Source organism: Silene latifolia, chromosome 3, assembly GCF_048544455.1.
Source record: "Silene latifolia isolate original U9 population chromosome 3, ASM4854445v1, whole genome shotgun sequence".
NCBI lineage: Eukaryota > Viridiplantae > Streptophyta > Magnoliopsida > Caryophyllales > Caryophyllaceae > Silene > Silene latifolia.
The window spans coordinates 107,848,226-107,870,179 of record NC_133528.1 but is presented as its reverse complement, the minus strand read 5'-3'; positions in this window follow the sequence as shown (position 1 = coordinate 107,870,179).

Genomic DNA, 21,954 nt, shown 5'->3' with positions numbered 1-21,954 from the left:
ATACCTGATTACTACTTCATATTTTTATAATCCATTTTCATCATATATGTAGTTGTTCATCTCAATGCAATTGAAATGACATATGACATGACTCATCATGTTAAGCCTATAAGAAGGCTTTGGTTAGTAGGTTTTATCAACTTCTTGTACCTAACTCAACCTTACTACATACTCGTTTTCCTTTGTAATGTATACATTTGCATTACTGAACTTTCTGAGTACGTGTCTAGATCCAATCTAGACATAGGCCCTCTAGCCTTAGAATAGCTCCCACTGTTTTCACAGTGTGCGGGACCCATCCCTCTCGCACATCTCATGATTGCAAGTGTACTCAATTTTCGTTGTGAACCTCCTCATTGTTCTTTATTGCTTAGAACGATTCTAACAAATACATTTCTTAAATAACATAGCCACAATGGTTCTTTAACCATCTTTAGGTGTTTTGAATACGGTTTTTGTCCGAAACCTTATGCAATCTCAACAGTCATTAGTGTAAGCCCTTACACAAATTTGTGATTTGCAAAAACACTTAACTTTCCATCCTTAATGCTTCCTCAAGCACTTAAGAATAATCTATATGGCTACTTGGTAACTATTACTTAAATTCGATTTTGAAACAATTCATCATACTCAAACTATATGAAGTGTTGTACATCATTACCTATTTAATTGATTCGGCAGCGGAAGCAAATGGAATCAATCAAATATGTTCATCTTGATTGAACTAGTCATGAATCTTATCAACATAAGACTTCTTATTTGACGCTAATATCATGTAGATTTATTTCCATAAATCTGGATATCAAAGATGTATTATATTACTCCAAGTCTTAAATCATTCCCAATGATCAATATGTCATCCATATATTAGACTAATTAAAATAACCGTAACTCCCACTAAACTCCATGTATAAACACAACTTCTCGACTTATCGAGAAAAGTTTTATAACATGATCAAAACATTGATTCCAACTCATTGATGTCCTACTTAAGACCCTCTCTTAAGTTTCATATTATCTTAGGATTGCAAGAATCTACAAAACTCAAGACATGTATTGAATACATTCCTTCTAATTGAAGAAGTGGGTTTTAGATTCACTTGCTATATGTATATCATCATAATGAAACACAATCCCTAAGAAGATCCAAATAGACTTAAGCATTTCAACTAGTGCAAAACCCTTTGCCACCAATCAAGCTTTGATATCTAACAATTCGCTTGGAATTTATTTCGGATTTTCATAGCTCTAAGTCTTGTATTGAGTTGTGACTTAAACACTCTCATGTAAGTCATATGTTCATTACTTTCCAGAAGTAATCAACTTGAATCCAACAATTTCTTTGTAAGTTGCAAGCTCTTTACTTTCTAAAAGTAACACTAATTCATCATCTTCAACAAGTGATGACTTTAACCTCCTAGGTTTTGAAGAAACAACGTCTTACACAAAACGTCTCATGTAGCCAAGAAAGACCAGTTTCTTGCGACATAACATTCTAAGACCAGTTTCTTGCGACATAACATTCTTTGTGGCTCTTGAATTATTTCTCCCACTCTGTCTTCTAGAAATAAACTTGTATTTTAGAAAGACAGCTTCACGAGCCACAAACCCGTTGTACTCGTGATTATAATAAGGTAAAAATGAGCATTTGTTTCTTTTGAAATCTTACAAACATGGTACCCTACCATTTCATATCTCATATGATTCGTTTTAGATTTAGTGGAAAAATAATTTAGACAAAATGATAAAATCCCCAAAAGGATCAAGAAACTCAAGGTAACTTGATAGAAGTCCAAACCATATCGAATATCGTTTGATTTCTTTATTCAACCACACATTATCCCATAATGCGTGCTAAGAGTGATTAATTTGTGATACTATATCACATTTCCTTTGGCTTATATCAAAGTCTTCACTTTGATAATCCCATCACGACTAAATCGTGATTCTTTGAACTCTTTGAACTTCTTCAAAGATTTCTTTATTTACCTTATTAAGTTAACACACTAGTGTCAACTTAAATCGTTGGTAAAAGTAAATGATCAACCTATTCTGTATCAATGATTTACATTCTCGATCTCCTTTTCAACCAAAAGGCACGAGACATCTTGCTTTGAATACAAGATACACATATACCATAAGATTAACAATCTAATGGTTCCAAGAGTACTCGATAACTCTTAGCGTTCATCATTCCAGAATTTAAGGTTTAATCTTTGGTTACCAATTTGAGTCTTGCATCATCTACATGATGTATCATTCTAGTTTGGTTTAGAATATATTCACCTTGATAATGGGCTAGCCATACATAAAATCGTGGTGTATAGGGTCACAAAAGTGAAACCTCTTTTGTATCTTAACAAGTTTATATTCTTATTTAGAGTTTATGCACTTAATAGTTATAATTAAGTACAACTATAACCCAAAACTAGATTGAGTACACAATGACTCTATCTCTCAACATCATTGTTGCTAGTCGTCATATTCTAATCATCCTATGTATCAAATACAATGATGAAAACCACCACCGGTTTCTAATATTGACGAAGTAGTACTAGCAAAATTTATGTCAATCAAATAAACATTTAAAGAAGAAGGTCCCATTAGATGTCCCACAGCTAACTTATTGATTCTTCAATAGTTTGGGGTAGTTTCCTTTCTAGCGTCCAACAATTAAGACAATGGAAAATTTATCGGTCGGGATTGATAGGTTTAGTATCGTTATTCTCAATAACTTACTTTTAACATTACCTTTTATCAATTTCATTCTAATTTTACTTCTTTGAACTTCGTCCTTTTCTTAACGGTTTAAGAGAATGCTTCCACTCATTTCAATGAGTATTTGCTTAGAGAAGCAAAATTGAATTTCATGAAGACTACTCTTCAATTCGTTTGTTTAGTCTTAAAACTTCATTGAAGTGGTTGCGGTATTTTGGTCAATTGCGATTTCTAACAAATCTAGTTACCAAAATGATGTAACGTTTCAAAGTACATAACTCAATTAAGCATATGAGAAACAATTCATTCTAAGTAGATATGTTAGTCAAAAATCAAAAATCCTTTTGATCACGAATAACTTTTATCTATACTTTTCACAAGAGATCCTTACAATGGATAATACGAAGTTTTTAGAAGAAAATTCATATTTGTCTTTAGTTACGATGTTTTAATGGAGATTTGAATCGAAAATCGAAATGATATCATATATGAATTGTGGTAAAGAAATAGAACAATATGATAACGGAATAGTGGAAAACTTAACATTTATCGTTTTATTAATTCTTGTAAATAAAAAGTAAAACATTTACATAGTGACCTCTACCCAACTATGATAAATGATTCCAAGATCCAAATTCATATTAACTTGGGCATCGGTAAAGCCGAATACAACCCTTATCAATATAACTCGGTGGATTAACTCTTTAATCGATTCTACTTTTAGAACTCTTGGTCGATAAAATTACATTAATATTTATCTTTAGCCCGAAACACATCCGGCAACCGTCGAGAATACTTTCGTTGAGTTTAACCCAAATTTCGAATAAATGTGTCCATGATCCAAATTTACATCAACTTAGGCATCGGTAAAGCCGAATACAACCCTTATCTTTATAAATTCGGTGGGTAGACATTTATCACCCACCTCCCCTACGTAGCAAGGTTTGTACCCCGGTAAGGCCGAGTGCACTCCCTCACGAAATAGGTTTTCATGGTTTCTACTTTTTGGTAAGGCTAAGTCTCAATTGTTTATTTTAGCGAGAGGTCATATCAATTTATTATCTATCACGTTTTAAGTGAACTAAAGCGGTGAACTACGATAATTGTAATTGACACGGTCGATATACTCGATAAAATGATAATGCATGTTTTAGATATGGCGATTTAGCGATGCATGCAACATATAAATAAAATGCAAAGCATAAATAAAATCCTAGTATGGCCTTCCTAAAATAGTAAATCTAATAAACTATTACAAATTCGGAAACCAACTCCTTTGGTCCCTTGAACTTCGGTCTTGGCACGCATTTCAAGACAACACTTTTTTTGATGGATCGCCTTCTCGAGTGGCACCGTCTTCAAGGTACTCCGGAATAAATAAATTACAAAATGAATTACATAATTTCCTATTATACATTTGTAATAAAATAAAACAAATCTATTAAATTACAAAACGGTGATACAAGATCACAATAATTACAACCGAATCGATATTCCCATACATTTCGGGTAATACCAATTAAAAACTAAGACCATACTAAGTAAAATTACATAATTCAAAAATTACATAAAATTAAAATATGACAATCATAAATAAAATGCAGCATTATAATATATATGAACATACTCGATTTTATGCTAAATCCCCTTTAAAGAGCCAATATCGTATATTAATCTGTTTTTACGGATTTGCGTGATTTAACCTTTTAAAATCACAATAATTACATAGAATCATATTTATGTACAAGTTAATTACCCTAACCATCTTAGGACTCAAAATGAGTCTCCACTAACATTTGACAATAATTAAACTTGATTTCTTAATATTGTTCATAAATGGACTCAAAACACAAAATTATGCTATAAACTTCAAATTAAATCATAAAAATTTCAAATAATTTCAAAATTTGAAATTTAAACTCATGAACATTCTGGCAAAATACCATGACACTCATAATATTCAAAACTTAGGTTAAAAATTTCGAAAATTTATCGAGAAAAACAATGTTGCGGTTTATCGGTTTTAACAATTATGACCATAAAAATATGAGAAAAATTATATTCATCAACTTTTCACTTTTAGATCTGAAATATATGATAAAATACAACATGTGGCGTTTTTCCTTAAGTCATGAAGTATGTTTTAGCATTATTACTAATTTTAGTCACTATTTATGTGATTTTTCATCAAAAATTCATAAATCATGAATAAAGACTTCATTATAGCCAAATATTTTACACACATCTTGTAAAATTTCATTGCATGTGACACATACTAAATTTCCATGACCAGATTCAAAATATAACTCATATTAACCTATTTACCCATTTAAATACGATTTTAACTTGAAAAATCCATATTTCGAGCAAAACAACTCATTTTATCATGAAAATTTACAGGCCATCAGTAGATAATATATTTGAAAACATATCCAAAAATCACTGAAAGTTTCTAAGTTTAGCTATTTTTCGACCAAAAATGACATTTTTATCATAAAAATCACATTTTAATGCCAATATTATATAAAATGAACAATAAAATCCATAAATAAACCAAAATATCTTAAAAATCACTTAGGACCAGAAAATTTTAACATAAAAATTTATTTTAAGGTTTTCCTTCATAAAACCAAATTAATTAGTTTTGTATGTTAATCATATAACTCGGAAAAACTATAAACCGATATGCATGCAAACAACCTTAGGCTCATGATACCGCTTGTTAGAAATATTAATCTCATTATTTAACATATTCATATATGTGACATTTTAATTTAGTCATAAAATTAAAACTTTATCTTATGCATGCAAACTAAATAAGATAAGAGAAGAAATCATTAATCTTACTATATGATTTCGGTTTTATGGGCACCAACAAATTCACCTATTTGTTAGTTCTTGAGCTTTCCTTAAAATGGATGAACAAAAGGTCAAAATTAGAACCTCTCCAAAATGTGAATACCCAAGGAAATCTCTTAATAACTAATATTATTTTGTACTAGAAATAATATAAGTCTTACTATAAAATTGACACAAAAATATTGTGTATTTCCTCTTGAAAATTTCGGCCAAGAGGAGAGATAAGTGAGTTTTTATTTCTCTAAGTTTTTCTTAAATGGTAGAGAGAATGTTTCTTTTTCTTACACTAGAAAAATTAGAATTGTAGAGAATCAATATGGAAGAATCCATATTGGTGCCTCTTCATCAAAACCGGTGGGGGTGTCTATTGGGGAGCCAATGCATGGATCCAACTTTCTTCCCAAGAAGTGTAGGCTTGCATGGCTACATATAGGTAGGTTATCATTGTGTTTTCTCTTATTAAAATAATCAACACAATTTATCCACTAATACCCTCTAATTTTTGGCAAATATATAAAATGGGTGGTCCATTTTATTTTGTCATTTGTCAATTGTAACATATGTGACATGTTACTTGACATATGAAATTGTAATGTATTTTTAACATATTAAAAATCAACATACTCATAAAATATGTCATATACAAAATCGACTAGTAATTCGTAATTACTTGTACCAAAACGGTTTATCAAATTATAAATTACAACATCTTGTATTTATAATAAATTATTCATTCAATTTCAATTTCAATTGTTTCGTAAACAATAATTTTTATCCAAGCAATAAAACAATTCAATTACTTAGACCGTATCTAATATAATCGAATTACAATAAGACACATTAATATTACTCACAAGATCATCCGTCAATTTTAAGCAATTTAATTAACTCGTATCGGCATACGATTAATTAAATAATCAATTAAGAGTATTTCCCTATAGGTATGACCTAAGGGGATCAACTGATCACCACCGTCGCACGACAATAATGTCAAACTCTAGTCAGCCAATCATTACCGATATGTGTGGACCAGTTGACTGTAAAATATTACATCCCACGTGTATTCTTAAAATGAGATTTAAACATGTGATCATCATGATCAACAGTTGTGATCGCATTATTGTCGGAGGACACATATTCCAACACGAACGCCTTTTGACAGTCGTCATCCCATATGGTGTGATCTGTTTTCTTTAGCTTTTTTAAGATGGTTTCACAAATCATGGTAAGTTTCGATATGAATCGACTTATATATTGCACCTTGCCTAAAACTCCTCTAACTTCCTTTTGTGTCTGAGGTTGTGGCATTTCGATTAGAGCTTTGATTTTGGAAGGGTCGATTTCCATTCCTCGTAGACTGACGACATATCCCAGGAGCTTGCCTGACGTTCCCCAAATGCACATTTCTGAGGATTGAGCCTCATGTTGTACTTTTGTAGTCTTAGGAAGAATTTGCGAAGGTTATTAATGTGCCCCTCTCTATCCTTGGACTTGACAATCATATCATCTACATACACCTTTACTTCTTTATGCATCATGTCATGTAGGAGCGTGGTTGCAGTGCGTTGATACGTAGCTCCAGCATTGATTAATCCGAACGGCATAACAGTGTAGCAATAGGTGCGCCATTGAGTAACAAAGGCGGTCCATCTTGATCTGATTATATCCCTCGTATCCATCCATGAAGGACAACAACGCGTGATCTGCCGTATTGTCCACCAATATATCGATATGTGGTAGAGGAAAGTCGTCCTTGGGACACGCTTTGTTCAAGTCTCTGAAATCAACACAAACACGGATTATGCCATCCTTTTTGGGGATGGGTACTATGTTGGCTACCCGGACTGAATACTCGGAAATTTTGATTAACCCGGCTTTGAATTGTTTATCGACTTCTTCTTTGATCTTAAGAGCCCATTCTGTCCTCATTCGACGAAGCTTCTATTTTACAGGTTTGAAACTTGGTTTGATCAGAATTATGTATTCTGCAATGTCCATGTCGATCCCTAGCATGTCTTTGTAGGACCAAGCAAAAACGTCTTTGAACTCGTGCAGGAGGTCTATGAAACTAGCCCTTTCGGTTGTGCTCAAGGTTGTCCCTATCCTAAGTTCTTGGGGTTCTAGTTCGGTTCCAACGTTGATGGGTTCGGTGTTCCTTATAAATGGCGCCTCTTCCCCCCTCTGGTAATATTTCTTTAGCTATGTATGGAGGTAGTTCAATTGAGTCTGGGTCTGGGTCATCCTCATTATCATCGTAAATAGAATTACATTCAGAATAACACAGAGAGTAAGCAGAATCTGATTTATTCATATTAAATTTTGAAAAGAATTGAAACAAAGAAGCCATCTGGTCAGTAGTCAGTGGCGGCAAAGGGACAGCTGTTGGGACATTTCCCAAACTACTGTTACTACTCGATACTATGCTAGGAGAAAAAAGGGGATTGAAACTGACGACATGAGGAGACTCTCTAGGGACTTCTCTAGACTCCGGCTCTGATTCCGACTCCGACCCCGACTCTGACTCGAATTCGTTGTCTTCTGGTTCTCCTTTGAACATCTCTCCTTCTCTAGTGGTGAGCTTGAAGAGTCTTCCTTGGTTGTTTGTCCATTTGATCGATTTTCTCCATCCTTTTTGCTGATTTGAACTGGTTTCGGTGATTAGCGCGGCAGGGTTGAAATGGTCGTCTTGAAGTATCATGGGAATGATCTCATCCTGCGCAGCTGTAACAAATCGATCTTATCTAAACTGAAGGCTAACAGCCTATTCGTCTAAGCAAGGTGCTTGACGAGTCTTGATGGTAGGAACCGTTTCTGAAGGAATGAAGTAGCAATCGTGAAAGATCTCGATTCCAGCTAGTTGCCTTCCTTTGTAGTGCCAGGGTTCGGGGAACCCATGAAAATATTCTTGACTCCCTTCTCTGACGAAGTATCCATTTAGGGTAGGAAGGTAGGGTCGTATTGGATTCCCACGTTCTTACGGTTTTGGAACTGTGTGAGCATCTCTAGAGCTTCTTCTTTCATGGGTTTGTATCCCAATCTTAATGGTATCCTTTGAGAGTTTCCTTCTTTATAAGGTGCAAAGGTATTTCTTCGGACATGATTCAATGGCATCCCCATGAAGTATCCTTGAGACTTGAGTATGTGGTTGACCAATAAATTGGAGTAGGGATTGAAGTACAAGGGTGCCAATTCACTTTCTACAAGGTTTATGCTATGGAAGCCCCCAAGCTCGTATACTGGATCTATAACCACTTGGTTGCTTGACATCTTTTCTATCACTGCCTTGATAGGTGACGAAGTGATCGTCACTACTTTGCCATCTAGTGGGATCTTGATTTTCTGGTGGAGGGTGGATGTTAGCGCTTTGGAAGCGTAAGGCCTTCCCAGAAGTATGTTGAATGATGCTTCGATATCCACTATTTGAAAGTTAACCTTTCGCTCAATCGGCCTTGTGGCTATGGTGAGGTTGACTAGTCCTACCACTTTTCGTCGTGTACCATCATTTGCGTGAAAACCTTGGTTGGTAGGGGTCCAATCCGACTCTTTCATGCCCAACTTATATGCTGTTTTTAATGGTATGACGTTGACCGCAGAGCCATCATCTACCAAAGTCATTGGCACATTCTTTTTTAAACAAATGACAGTAATGTATAGAGCCAGGTTGTGACTAGCGCTGAAAGGTGGCAAATCTTCATCCGAGAAAGTAACTGGGTTATTTAGCTTAGTTGAATCTTGGAAGACCAAGTTGACAACGTCATCAGGTGTTACGTTGTGTGCCACGTTTAATTTAGCCAAGGCTTGCAGCAAAGCTTGGCGATGAGGGAATAAACTTGCAACTAGTTGCCAGACTAAAAGATCAGCCTTTGTCATTTGTAATTGCTTTAGCAAGTGATCAGTAGACGTATCTTCGCCTTCATTTGGTGTGACGACGTTGGTGCTAGTAACTGGACCATTAGCAATGGGACCATTCTGAGAGACATTTTGATACGGAAGTCCTGAACGAGTAAGGTGGTCTATATCTTGGTCTTCATCATTTTTGACTATGTCCTCACTAATCTTGACTAGGTAGTGCTCAGTGAGGTATTCATCCTCATCGTCATCGGCCCATATGCCGTTGACAGTAGCAAGCTCTCTCAACCTTATGTTTCAGTTTCAAAATAGATGATTTGATCGATTAGGCCATCAACCACGGCTACCACTTCTTGCATTGTAGAACTTCGGGAAAGGTTTAGTGGCATACTCTCCTTAGGCATGGTGTTTGGATTGCGGAGGGATGCTACTACATTTTCTAGTTCTGAGACTTGTCTATTCACACTCCTTGCCCATGCAATAAAGTCAGTGATGGTAGGGGAAATGGTTGAATAACTCCCATCATCTTCTAATGCATGGATCTCATCTTCGATTGGAGAAATGAGGTGTGAACAATCTAAGGTAGATTCTTCATTTTTAATCATAAGAACTCCAAGAGGATTCTGAGTATTGTTAGGCTTACCTCCAGGAGGTATGGGTAGGCGACCGTCTTCGATCATATCTTGAAGGACATGGTTTAGCTTGTAACACTTCTCTGTATCGTGTCCCTTTCCTCTATGATATTCGCAGTATCTATTTTCGTCCCAGAACTTGGACTTCTATTATGGATCAGGTGTAGGCCCTATGGGTTGGAACTTACCTTATTTCATCAACCTCTTCAAAGTATTGGAGTACGTGTCACCAATGTTAGTGAACTTTCTCTAGGGGTTATTCTTCTTTGATGATTCAAGAAGGTTAACCTCATCAGTCTTGCTAGTAGAGCTATAAGAACGACTTGTTGAGCCTTGATATCCACGACCTACCATTTTGGATAAGTGTCCTTTACGAATCTCAGGTGATTTGCATAAATGGGCCTTAAATTATCCACGAACTTTTCCACAAGAGTGGCTTCATCCGGACGCTCGTCAAGTTGTATACTAGTCTTCCTCCACCTACTTAGGAAGTCGGTGAAACCTTCTTTCTCATTTTGGGTAAGAACCTCTAGGGTGCGCATATTGTCTTGGATTTCAGCATTATCCGCGTATTTTTTAGCAAACTCGATTGTGGCGTCATCCCAGGTGGAAATCTTCTTGTGCTCTAGAGAATAGAACCATTGCTTAGGAATGGTGTTGACAGATGAAGGAAAGATCCTTAAGAACATCTCGGGTTTGATGCCTTTGATAGACATGTAGTCTTTGAAAGCACGAATGTGGTTCAAAGGGTTTTCATGTCCCTTGAATTTCGGGATATCAGTCATGTTGAAGTTGGTTGGCAATTTGGCGCTCACGGCCTCATACTTGAGATTGTTCTCCCTATAGATATCATCTCCTTTGAGGTACATTAATTGCTCCTCCAAGTATTGGAGTCGCTTCTCAGCTTCAGTAAGACCTACTAGAGGGTTGGTTTCTGGTTGTCCAACATTGGGTGGAAGGTTGTCATTCACACATTAACTAGGAATGTCATCTTCTGCAGGAGGTAGTCTAGTTTCTACCACAACAATCCGGTTTTCAATGGCATTAAGGCGTTCATAAGCTTGTTCTTGACTTGTTTGGAGACGAGCGAGCGCAGCTAGGATTAGATCATTACCATTCGGTGGTTGTCCATTGACACTTGCGTGACTAGTTCCGGGCATCTTGGAAACTGGATAAGAGATCGACGATGAATCAAAACACGATCGACCATTCTAGCACACTTACTCAAAGAAAAGACTCGAACCGTGAAGTGGGAGTGTGCCACTTGTGTAAGTGAGGTTTGAAAATGACAAAGTTTTGAAATGTTTGTCCAACTCAACTGTAGTGTAATTGTAGGAGTGTTGACTCGAAGTGAGATTTTGAAATGGGCTTTTGAGGCCCGACTTTTGACTAGATATTTGGACAGAGTTTCGACTCGTTTTGCGCTAATTTGGGCCATTTCTCGAAAATATTCACATTTTGAAAGAGGTTTTTGATTTTACAAAATTCGTCATGGTTTTGTTTAGGAAATGGTGATCATATATGATACAAGCATTAAAATAGGCATTATAACGGTATGCTGAGTGCATTTAAAAGGGTTTTGGTTTAAAGGGTGGGTTGCCATGCCGAGCAATCAAACCCGGGTCTGTGGAGAGGTCCGCGCCAAGTAAGAGTAAGGTCGGTTCCTAATCCATTCCCTCGAGTAGTGAAAGCCCTTGATACAAACAGGAGTAAGCATCATGGTATGGTTGACGTCAATCGCTATCCATCCTTAGGCCCAGATAAGAATTTGGACCGTCCAAACGGGACGATTGGTCGTATAGGTTGGGTTGGGCCTAGGAAGGCCGAATAAAACGATCTAAGAAGATCGAGTAATGAAAACCGACAACTGTCTCATATAAACTATTCCCTAACCTTGTTCAAGTTTCACCCTTGGCAACACGTAAGTGTATTACTCCCCAGCGGAGTCGCCAAACTGTGGAGACGGGGGGGGGGGGGGTTGGGGGCGCCACAGGGGCGCTTGGGAAAACCAGCGTTTGCATTTATAGAGTCGCCACCAATTTATTGTGGAAAATTGGAAACCGTTCGAATACTTCGCGTCATGTCAAGACACAAAGTAGTGACATGAACACTAAGAACTCGTTACCCTTAGCATTCTATGTCTAGAATGACTCTCGTGGATGCCAATGAACACAGATGTTCACAAAGATCTGGAGTAAGGGGTGAGGGTACGTATTAGAAAACTCTTTTGATCGAACACCTAATCCCGCCCGCCTCGATAGCGGCCACTACTAATGATTAGGGAAAATCATATATACTTGATATGTTGTCGGTTATATGCATGCAATGCAACATCCATCGTTTTAATCCTAGCATGTGAGAATTAACTAAGTTGGTGAACACGTAATTTAACATACGGGTCGAAGTAGAGATTTAAGGTCGATTACATGTGAAAGCAAACAAACGATAATAAAGATACAATAAAAAATATACAATAATTAAAATTACAATAATTACAATGGTTCGATGATTTACGTCAAAAATACATTTAAAACGGATAATTTTAGAAAAGAAAAGGAAAATAATTGAGGTTGTAAAACGGACAGATTAATGGTGATATTACGGGTAATAGTCGATTAATACGTAAACTAACAAAATAGGTCAGAGAAAGAACGGAACTTCAGAGACAGAATTCACCTCGGAACAGGCGCAGCAGAGTTGCGTCCCTTGGAAGAGGCGTAGTGGTCACTGCGTCTTTTCCTGAGGTGAGTTCTGGCTGTGAAGCCGGAACTGCATATCGTTAATGTTTATTGGTGAATTTCATGATCGATTAATGGTATTTGACTCGGATGAAAGTGATTTAACAGGTTATTTACATATGAGGGGGTCATAAAAGCAATAAAAAAACAAACTCAAATTAATCAGAACGAATTATAGACAAATTATGAGTGAATTAAAGATTAATAAGAGATTAATTACCACTAATTTAGGTCAAATTACTAAGACGAAAACGAATGTAAGACGCGATAAACTGATAAAAATATACAAAATTCGAATCCCAGAGATTTGATATGAATGAATCTAATATCCAAAATCCGGGTTTTATTTTAATGACGAAAACCCGCAAATATTGATTATAAGGGATTTAAGTCGAGATTTAAAGGTGATAATTATACATGTTATTATTATAATTATTATATACGAATGAAAAAGAATAAAATAAGAAAGAAAAGCGAAAGAAGACGAATTAACAGAAAGGCGAGGAAGAAGAAGAAAAGCAGGATCTGCGGCAGCCTCAAGAAGAGGCGCAGCAGATGCTGCGACTCTTCGAAGAGGCGCAGCAGTTGCTGCTTTTCTTCTCGACGTCTGTCTTCTGTTAATCCGCAAAAAATAGGTTTGATAAAAGTGTTTTGTAAATCGGTTTTAAACATGCTTTCGACGTAAACCTCACATCAACTTATACAATAATAAAATACAATAATAAAACATGGGATTTACACTCTCAGACTTACATGTTTGACGAAACGAGATTAACTAAGTTAACGATTAGTGATTGCTCGACTCGAATGTACGATGAAAGTGCCCTCATAAGAGGAATTAAATTAAATTGATTAATTGATTGAGTGGAGTTGGTCAAATTGGTCGGTCATGCAAAACAAGGCTGTTACTCATAAGGATCCGAGCTTACGTGGTCGAAAGTTCAAGCACGTAGACGCCAATAAGCAATGAGCACGGTCTTATAATGCAAAGGGAGAAGAGAAGGGCGGACACTCGCGTGAGAAATATGAGGAACGAAAGTCCCTATTTATACTAATCACACGGAGAAATTAGGGTTTCGGTAAAACTTTGGAAACAAATCTCGAAAAGATCTTAAAATACGCAGAGAGGAGCTATGGAAGAGGCGCAGCAGCCACTGCGGCTCTTGGAAGAGGCGCACCAGGTGCTGCGTCCTTTCCCCAGGAGTTTTCTCCTGCGGAAGAAAGATTTTCCGCGTTTCTGTTATGGAATTGCGGTAGATCTCGACTTCCTTATTGTTTAAAATATAATTTCGGGATATATTTTTTGCCAAAAGATTAAAAGATTAAAATATGGATTAGAAATATCCGGAATATTCCAGAACATTCCGACTCGGCATTTTAAACGGTTTATTAGAAAATGAAGACGGTTTTTGACCCGGACTCCAAATGTACTCTAATTACTGTCAAAACGACCGTAATGGCGCGTAGATGACAACCAAGGGGTAGACACAAGTATTTGAGCTATCACTTGATGATAAACTTACGAATTGTCATAAATCGTTTCGTGTACCAAACATGCGGCCCAATCATCACTGGGTGGCTTGCGGGAGGTGCAGAAATGAGGTATCTACATATTTTCACTTATCAAAGTGCAATAAAAGCTTGGCTAGTGGATATACCATGTATCCATTCATTCCAACTTTATGAATCGCTTAATTCCTTCTAATCAATGTTATGTCTAACAACATGATCTTCTCGAAGTACATGTCAAGACTTCATACTAGACATGAGCTCTCTAACTTGAAAGACGCTCCCACTGTTATCATATAACTTCTGATGAAATCTTTGGTGGAGGGATCTACTCATAGTCCCTATGTTAACCATCTTACCACAATGTACTCAGATTCTAGTTGTAGAACTTGCAATGGTTGATACTAAAACATTTTTCTAGTCACTTACTCCTAAGTCAATAAAATCAGCCTAGGATTTCGAAAAATCCTTATAAGTTCGGAAACTTGAGTTTGTGCAACCTTTAACACACAACTTAGTATGTCATCCAAACACAAGAATAAATCCTCAGTTCTCCTCAAGAATTTTAATGTACGTTCTTGAAGGCTTTCCAATGACCTTCATTTGAATTAACTTGTCATTGATTTATCATGCTCCAAGCATATGATCCATCAGGGCATGTGCAAATAATAGCATACATGATCGTTCTAATGGCGGAAACATTAGCAATCGATTTCATGTGATTAACAACTCATTAGGTTCAGTGAATGACTATGACTCTACCATAGTAATTCCACTTTCATCAATATGAACAACCCCCTCAACCTTGTTGATATTAATCAGATGAAGAATCTTATCAATATAAGATACTTATACAAGTGCCAATCTAAAATTCCCTAAGTCATAATAAATTTGGAATTGTAGAATTCATTATGTCTTCTTTCATCGAGAATTGAAAACCAAAACACTCCTTCATAGATGGCAGTGTTAGCACGTCATCCTCAATGAGTAATATGACATTAATATGGAAGACAATTTCTCCCACTTAACTTCATGTTTAAACATGGCAATTTTAATTCCCACTCAAATCCATGTATACATAAGGCTTCTCGACAATTCGAGTAGAACCATTCTCTTATGATATGATTAAAATGATCATTGCAATCTTTAAGTGTTATTAAAACCTTGTGCTTATGTCGTACACACACCCCTTTCCAAATACCCATTTAGAAAATGGTTTTAACATCTAACTTGTTCATACACACTATGAGGTGTAGCAATGATGACATGGATCTTAGCATAGTTACATGTTAACTTAGCTTAGTAGACATCTTTATGTCTATCTATGCAACACTAAATAAATATATCTTTTTTCACAGATTTCACTTTGGTTCATAAGGCTCTTATGTGAAAATTGAATTGAAACTTGATACAGCCACTTCATAGATCATAATATTATTATATGAAGAACATTTTCTTTTGGTCTCCTCACTAATCTGAAGATTCACCTAAGAATTCTTTCTTTTGGTCTCCTCACTAGTCTTGAGTTTAACCTAAGAACGCTTTCTTTTGGTCTCCTTACTGAAAGATCATAGATCCTAATTAGACTCTCTAATTCAAATTCAAATTATCTCATAATTTGTTAGGTGATCTATGTAACATGCATGCAATATAAAAGCATATTAATATAAAGATGGAGGAAATCGGATTTCCTTACATTGGTTTGATGGTGAAAATGGGCATAATCAAGATCTCTCCTATCTTGATTGATCTTGAGCTAGAAAAATATGGAAGATCCTCCTTGTAAAAATCTCCAAATAGAATATCTCCATCAAGAAGCACCCGAGAACAAACACCTAAATCTGTAACAAATATTAACTAGATACTTGTCAAAATCTACCCTTGATAATATGTAAAATATTACTAACACTCTTAGTAAATATTTTAGGTTACTAACATTCTTAGTAAATGATTTTATTATTTTTTGGAGAGATAAACAATTTTGTTCTTCACACGCAAAATGTTTGATATGAAAAACAACAATTGAATGGGGTATAAAGGAGGGAGTGGCAGGGTGGTAGGAGAGAGGAGGAGAGGAGTGCTTTTTCTATTTTTTTATGTCCAATGCAATTTGTTTATAGAATAGAACAAAAGTTGATAGGGAAGAACAAAAGCATGTGTGTAATGATTATATTTCATGCACAATTACACATACAATTACACGGTCCAATGCCCCATTTACGGGTCTATTTTGGTTCTTATATTTGTCGCACAAATACGTGTAATTTTACTTTAAACATCGTTTTATGTTTAAATGCTTCCCGGTTAATTTTGTCCAAAACACTCCGTAAATATACGTGTACAGCTACACATATTATTTACGTACTAATATTAATCACATTAATCAATTAGTATAATTTTAATGAATTAACAATTAATTAATTGAGAGACGTCTCATAAAATTTATTATTCAATTATCGCATAATTAAATAATAACTTCCGCGCCTCGATTTCGTAACTCAAAATCTCTCTAAAAAGAACGACTAAACGTTTAGTCAATAAATCAAGGGACTAAATAAATTGTATCTCATACAATTAATTAGTTGTCAATTGGGGTTTGTTCCTTTAGGTGTGACCGAAAGGGGTCAATTGATCACCGCCGTCACACGACAATAACGTCAAACTCTAGTCAGCCAACCGTTATCGATTTACGTTAATCAACTGACGAGGATCATATAATAAATATCCTGATGATATTCCTTTAATGAGATTTATGATGTAAACGCACTATTGTGGAGGACACTAACTGCAACAATCTCCCGCTTGTCCGACACAAGGTGTGTGCTACCAATTCTCTTGTCCGTTTTAATCTCCCACTCAATGCATGGTGTCTTTCAGGTTGCACTTGCACATGAACATATCGCGAGTGATTTTCTCGATCGGGAGTGTGACTACAAGACCGGAAAAATCTCCCATATATTACTTCCGAGCGTGGCCACGCATTTATAGTCACAACTCCTCGAGTGCCCTTGAGATATTGTAACTCAACGTGGGTGGACAATTCCTGTATGCCCTATCTATCTTTGCTCAATACAGATCACCATGACTCAGAAGATGCCCTTTGGCCTCCTTTCACGGTACGACCTAGGACAAAAACCAAAGTCACTCGGAAACTACACTAACTTGGATAATAGTCTCCAGTCAGAAGAATCGACTCATAGGAACATCTTAGAGATCCCTGCCACGACCAGGCGTCTATAATAGAACTAAGGGATTCTCTAAATGGTCATTGTCCGTCAAAGTGTAATACACTCTGCCTATGTAATCGACTAGTCATCGCGTATGACCTCATGGTGTTGAACCAACCATCAATCGACTTACAATCTAGTCACTCCGAGACGTCACCTCATTAAGTGACTAGGGACAAAATACAATATTCATCTTATTCACTTGAATAGTGTTCAACATTGTCTCCACAACTTATTCAGATAAACAAGGTATTATAAATTTAGTCACACTAAATGAAAGAATTGATAAATGAATGCTTAAATAATGAATCCGATTATCATATATATATAAAAAGTGATGCACTATCCAATTATTACATATCCATAATCTAAAGAAATTTTGGTACTCGTCTCAATCCCATTGCGACGACATGACCATCATGCTTAGCCTTTGATAAAGGCTTGGTTAAAGGATCAGCAATGTTATCGTCTGTCCCAACCTTACATATGTCTATTTCCTTCATTTCCACATAATCTCTAATTACATTGTATTTCCTTTCAATGTGTCTAGATTTATTACTAGATTTCGGCTCTTTGGCTTGAAAAATAGCCCCACTGTTATCACAATATAGAGTGATCGGATCTTTGGCGGAATGGACTACTCCTAGTCCCTCTAAGAATTGCCGAATCCAAACAGCTTCCTTTGCAGCCTCAGACGCTGCAAGGTACTCAGCCTCTGTTGTAGAATCCGCGGTAACGCTTTGCTTGAAGCTCTTCCAGCAAGCAGCTCCTCCATTTAGCATAAATACATAGCCGGATTGGGATTTAATATTATCCCGATCGGTTTGGAAACTTGTGTCCGTGTAACCTCTTACACGCAACTCAGTTTCTCCTCCAAACACTAAGAACAAATCCTTAATCCTTCTCAAGTACTTAAGGATGTTCTTTACGGCTATCCAATGACTCTCACCGGGCTTGGCTTGATAAAAACTTGTCATGTTCAAGGCATATGCGACGTCGGGACGAGTGCAAATCATAGCATATATGATAGACCCAACAGCGGAAGCATAAGGGATGGTCTTCACACTAGTGGAATTATACCCTATAATGGTTGTTCTAATAGGGTATTAGTGGCGGTTTCCTAGCGATGTGATTGTTGGGGTCAAATATTTTTTGTGTCGGTTGTAAAACCGCAACCATAGGGTAAGTTATGACGTCGCTTGTAAGTCCAAAACCAACACTATAGGGTAACCTATGGTGTCGGTTCTGAGTCTAAAACCGCCACCATAGGGTAAGTTATGGTGTCGGTTGTGAGTCTACAGCCACCACTATAGGGTTACCTATGTCGATTGTAGGTAAACAACCGTCACTAAAGGCGAACTTATAGTGGCGTTTATAGCACAAGAACCGCCATAATAGGTAAATCAAGTGTGGCGTTCGTAACTTAAGGACCGCCACCATATATAAATATTATTTTTAAAAAAAAAATTTGCTACCTAAATTCCGACAGCAATGTCCTACAAATTTGACAATCCAAATATCGAATGAACAAATAATACATACAAAAGAATGTCAACCAGCAAGGTTGCATATCATCAAACATAACAATAATGCCGTGTTAAAAAATTATACATCCAATTATATAAATATTTACATACACGTCTTAGTTAATAAACTAATAAACATTACGTGTTCTCTAAACCTTTGTAGCTCACACCTCTTTAACACTATTCATCTCCTCAATCAACATTGTTAAATCTGCGATAAAACATTTAACAAACCAATAGTAAGAAAAACAAACCTAAACGTTATTAAATCAACTGTATAATTTTACATAAAATAAACCTACAACACTATAAATAATGAACTATCAATCCGATGAGTTTTGGTGAAAAAGTTTTGATTTCTGGTCTGTTTATGACCGAAGTTTTAGGTCCGGTCTTCGGTCTACCTAAATATTTTTATTCACTTTTTGGTTCGCTAAGGTTACTCAGGTTTGGCATAACAGGAACACATGCAGGATTGAAGGTTTTGTGCAGAGACCGGCTTGTCTGGTCTTGAATGTCAAGCAGGAAATCACAAGGCATTGAGACAGTTAGAGATACTAAGCAGTAATACTCGAGTTCAACACTGGCTAGAGTATATTCAGAATACTTGATATGGTTGAATTTAGAATTGAAGTGTAAAATATGATGTGACAAAGGGACTATTATTATATTAAATGAAATGCTTACATTTTTCCCAAAAAAAAAAAGGTTACTCAGGTTGTAACAAACAAATGTGTATCTCATTTCCAAAACAAGAGAACTTACTTTGGCATCCACATCAGTTAATGATCTTGCAATCACCCCTTGGGCATCACTGACTACGGAGTTAGTCTTTACCCTTGCCCTGAAGACATGATAGAAAGCACATTAGAGACAACCAACTCAAGCAAATCTCGCTCATATGGGAATAATACACATAGAATGATTACCAAAGAGATAAGATGGTCACACTCCTCGTCAGATACAAAACCTCTGTAAACAAATATCCTGTCACTGCTGTCACAATGAATAAATGTCAGACATTAGCTAGCATATGTAGGCATGTAAAACAGCATTAGTTCACAACAGATTAAAAGGATCTTGTAGAGAGTTATTAAAAAATATTTCGTTAAGATACATGACCTTGGCTGCCATGATAGTTGGACTACCCTCGATTGGTCTATTTTTCCAGACTTGCTTAATCGAGGCTTGTCTTATCTACCCATGCGGGATATACTCAGGGTTTTAAATCTCGGTATCGGTCACGATCGCAGTAGCAGTCGCGGTGTCACGGTATCGCTCCTGAACCACTTGTCGCGGACCTTGACTCGCTTGTGTTGGGAATGTGTCCTCAACAATAGTGCGATCACATGATTTAAATATCATTATTAAATCTCATTTTAAAGAATACAATTGGGAAGTATTTTTACTGTCAACTGGTCAACATATATCGGTAATGATTGGCTGACTAGAGTTTGACATTACTGTCGTGTGACGGTGGTGATCAGTTGACCCCCTAGGTCATACCTATAGGGCAACACTCTTAATTGATCATTTAATTAATCGTATAATGTTACGAGTTAATTAAATTACTTGAAAAATTGACGGACGATTTTGGAAGTAAAATTTACGTATCAAATTGAAATGTGATTAAATGAGATACGGTCCGAGTAATCGAATTGTATCGTTACTTGGATGAAATTGTTGTTTAAAGAAACAATTAGATTTGAATGAATTATTATAAATGCGATTTATAAACGGTAAAATATTTTGGTACAAGTAATTATGAATTACTAAGTCGATTTTTGTATATGATGTATTTTTATTGATACGTTGATTTTTAACATGTTAAAAATACATAACAAATTTATGTTACATATGACATGTGACATATTGACAATTGACAAAAATAAAATGGTTTTCATATTATCCATTTGGACCGAAATATTGGACTTAATTAACATATTCTTATAATGTTAATTAGTGTAGTGGAAGATGTAATCATTCTTTTTACACTAGGCATGCATACCTAGTGCTTCTTGTGGAAGAGCAACTAGCCCATGCATTGGCCTTCCTCTTCCTCCCAACCGGTTTTCATCTAGAAAAGAACAAGAGTTCTTTTTCTTATTTTATTTATCATTTACCATATGTATGTGTGGGTGATAATCATTATTCATTCTTACTTCAAAAATATTTTTAGAAAGAGAAAAACCTCTAAAAATCTCTCTCCTCTAACCGGTTTTAGAGAGTAAAAACCAAACAATTTTTGGTTCAATTTTTCACTAGATTAATATTATACTAGCTCAAATAATATTAATTAGATTAAGAGTTAGCTTTGGGTATTATTCCTAAGGAGAGATCCTACACTTGGATCTTGTTCTTCCATTAAAGGAAAGCTCAAGAACAAAAGAAAAGGAGATTTCTTTTGTGCCCATTTGAACCGAAATTTCAATGTAAGGATATGATTTCTTCTCTATTTTATTATATTGTTTGCATGCATAAAATCCGTATTTAATTTTATGACAAATTATTTTGACATATATGAGTATGTTAGTATGTATATAGATCTACATTTCCTTCAATCGGTATCAAGAGCCACGGTTGTTTGCATGAAAATTGGTTAAAAGTTTTTCCGAGTTATAAGAATAACAAATAAAACTTGTAAAATTTGTGTTATTATGATATATCACGAAATTAATCCATGCATGTTAATATTTCTGGTCCTAAAATGTTTTAGGATATTTTGGTTAATTTTTCGGATTTTTATTGTTCATAATTTACAATAATGGCATTTAAATGTGATTTTATGAGTAAAAATGTCATTTTTGGTCTAAAATTAGCTATACTTCGAATTTTCCATTGATTTTTGGATATGTTGTCACATATATTATTTTGAGATAACCTGTAAAATTTCATA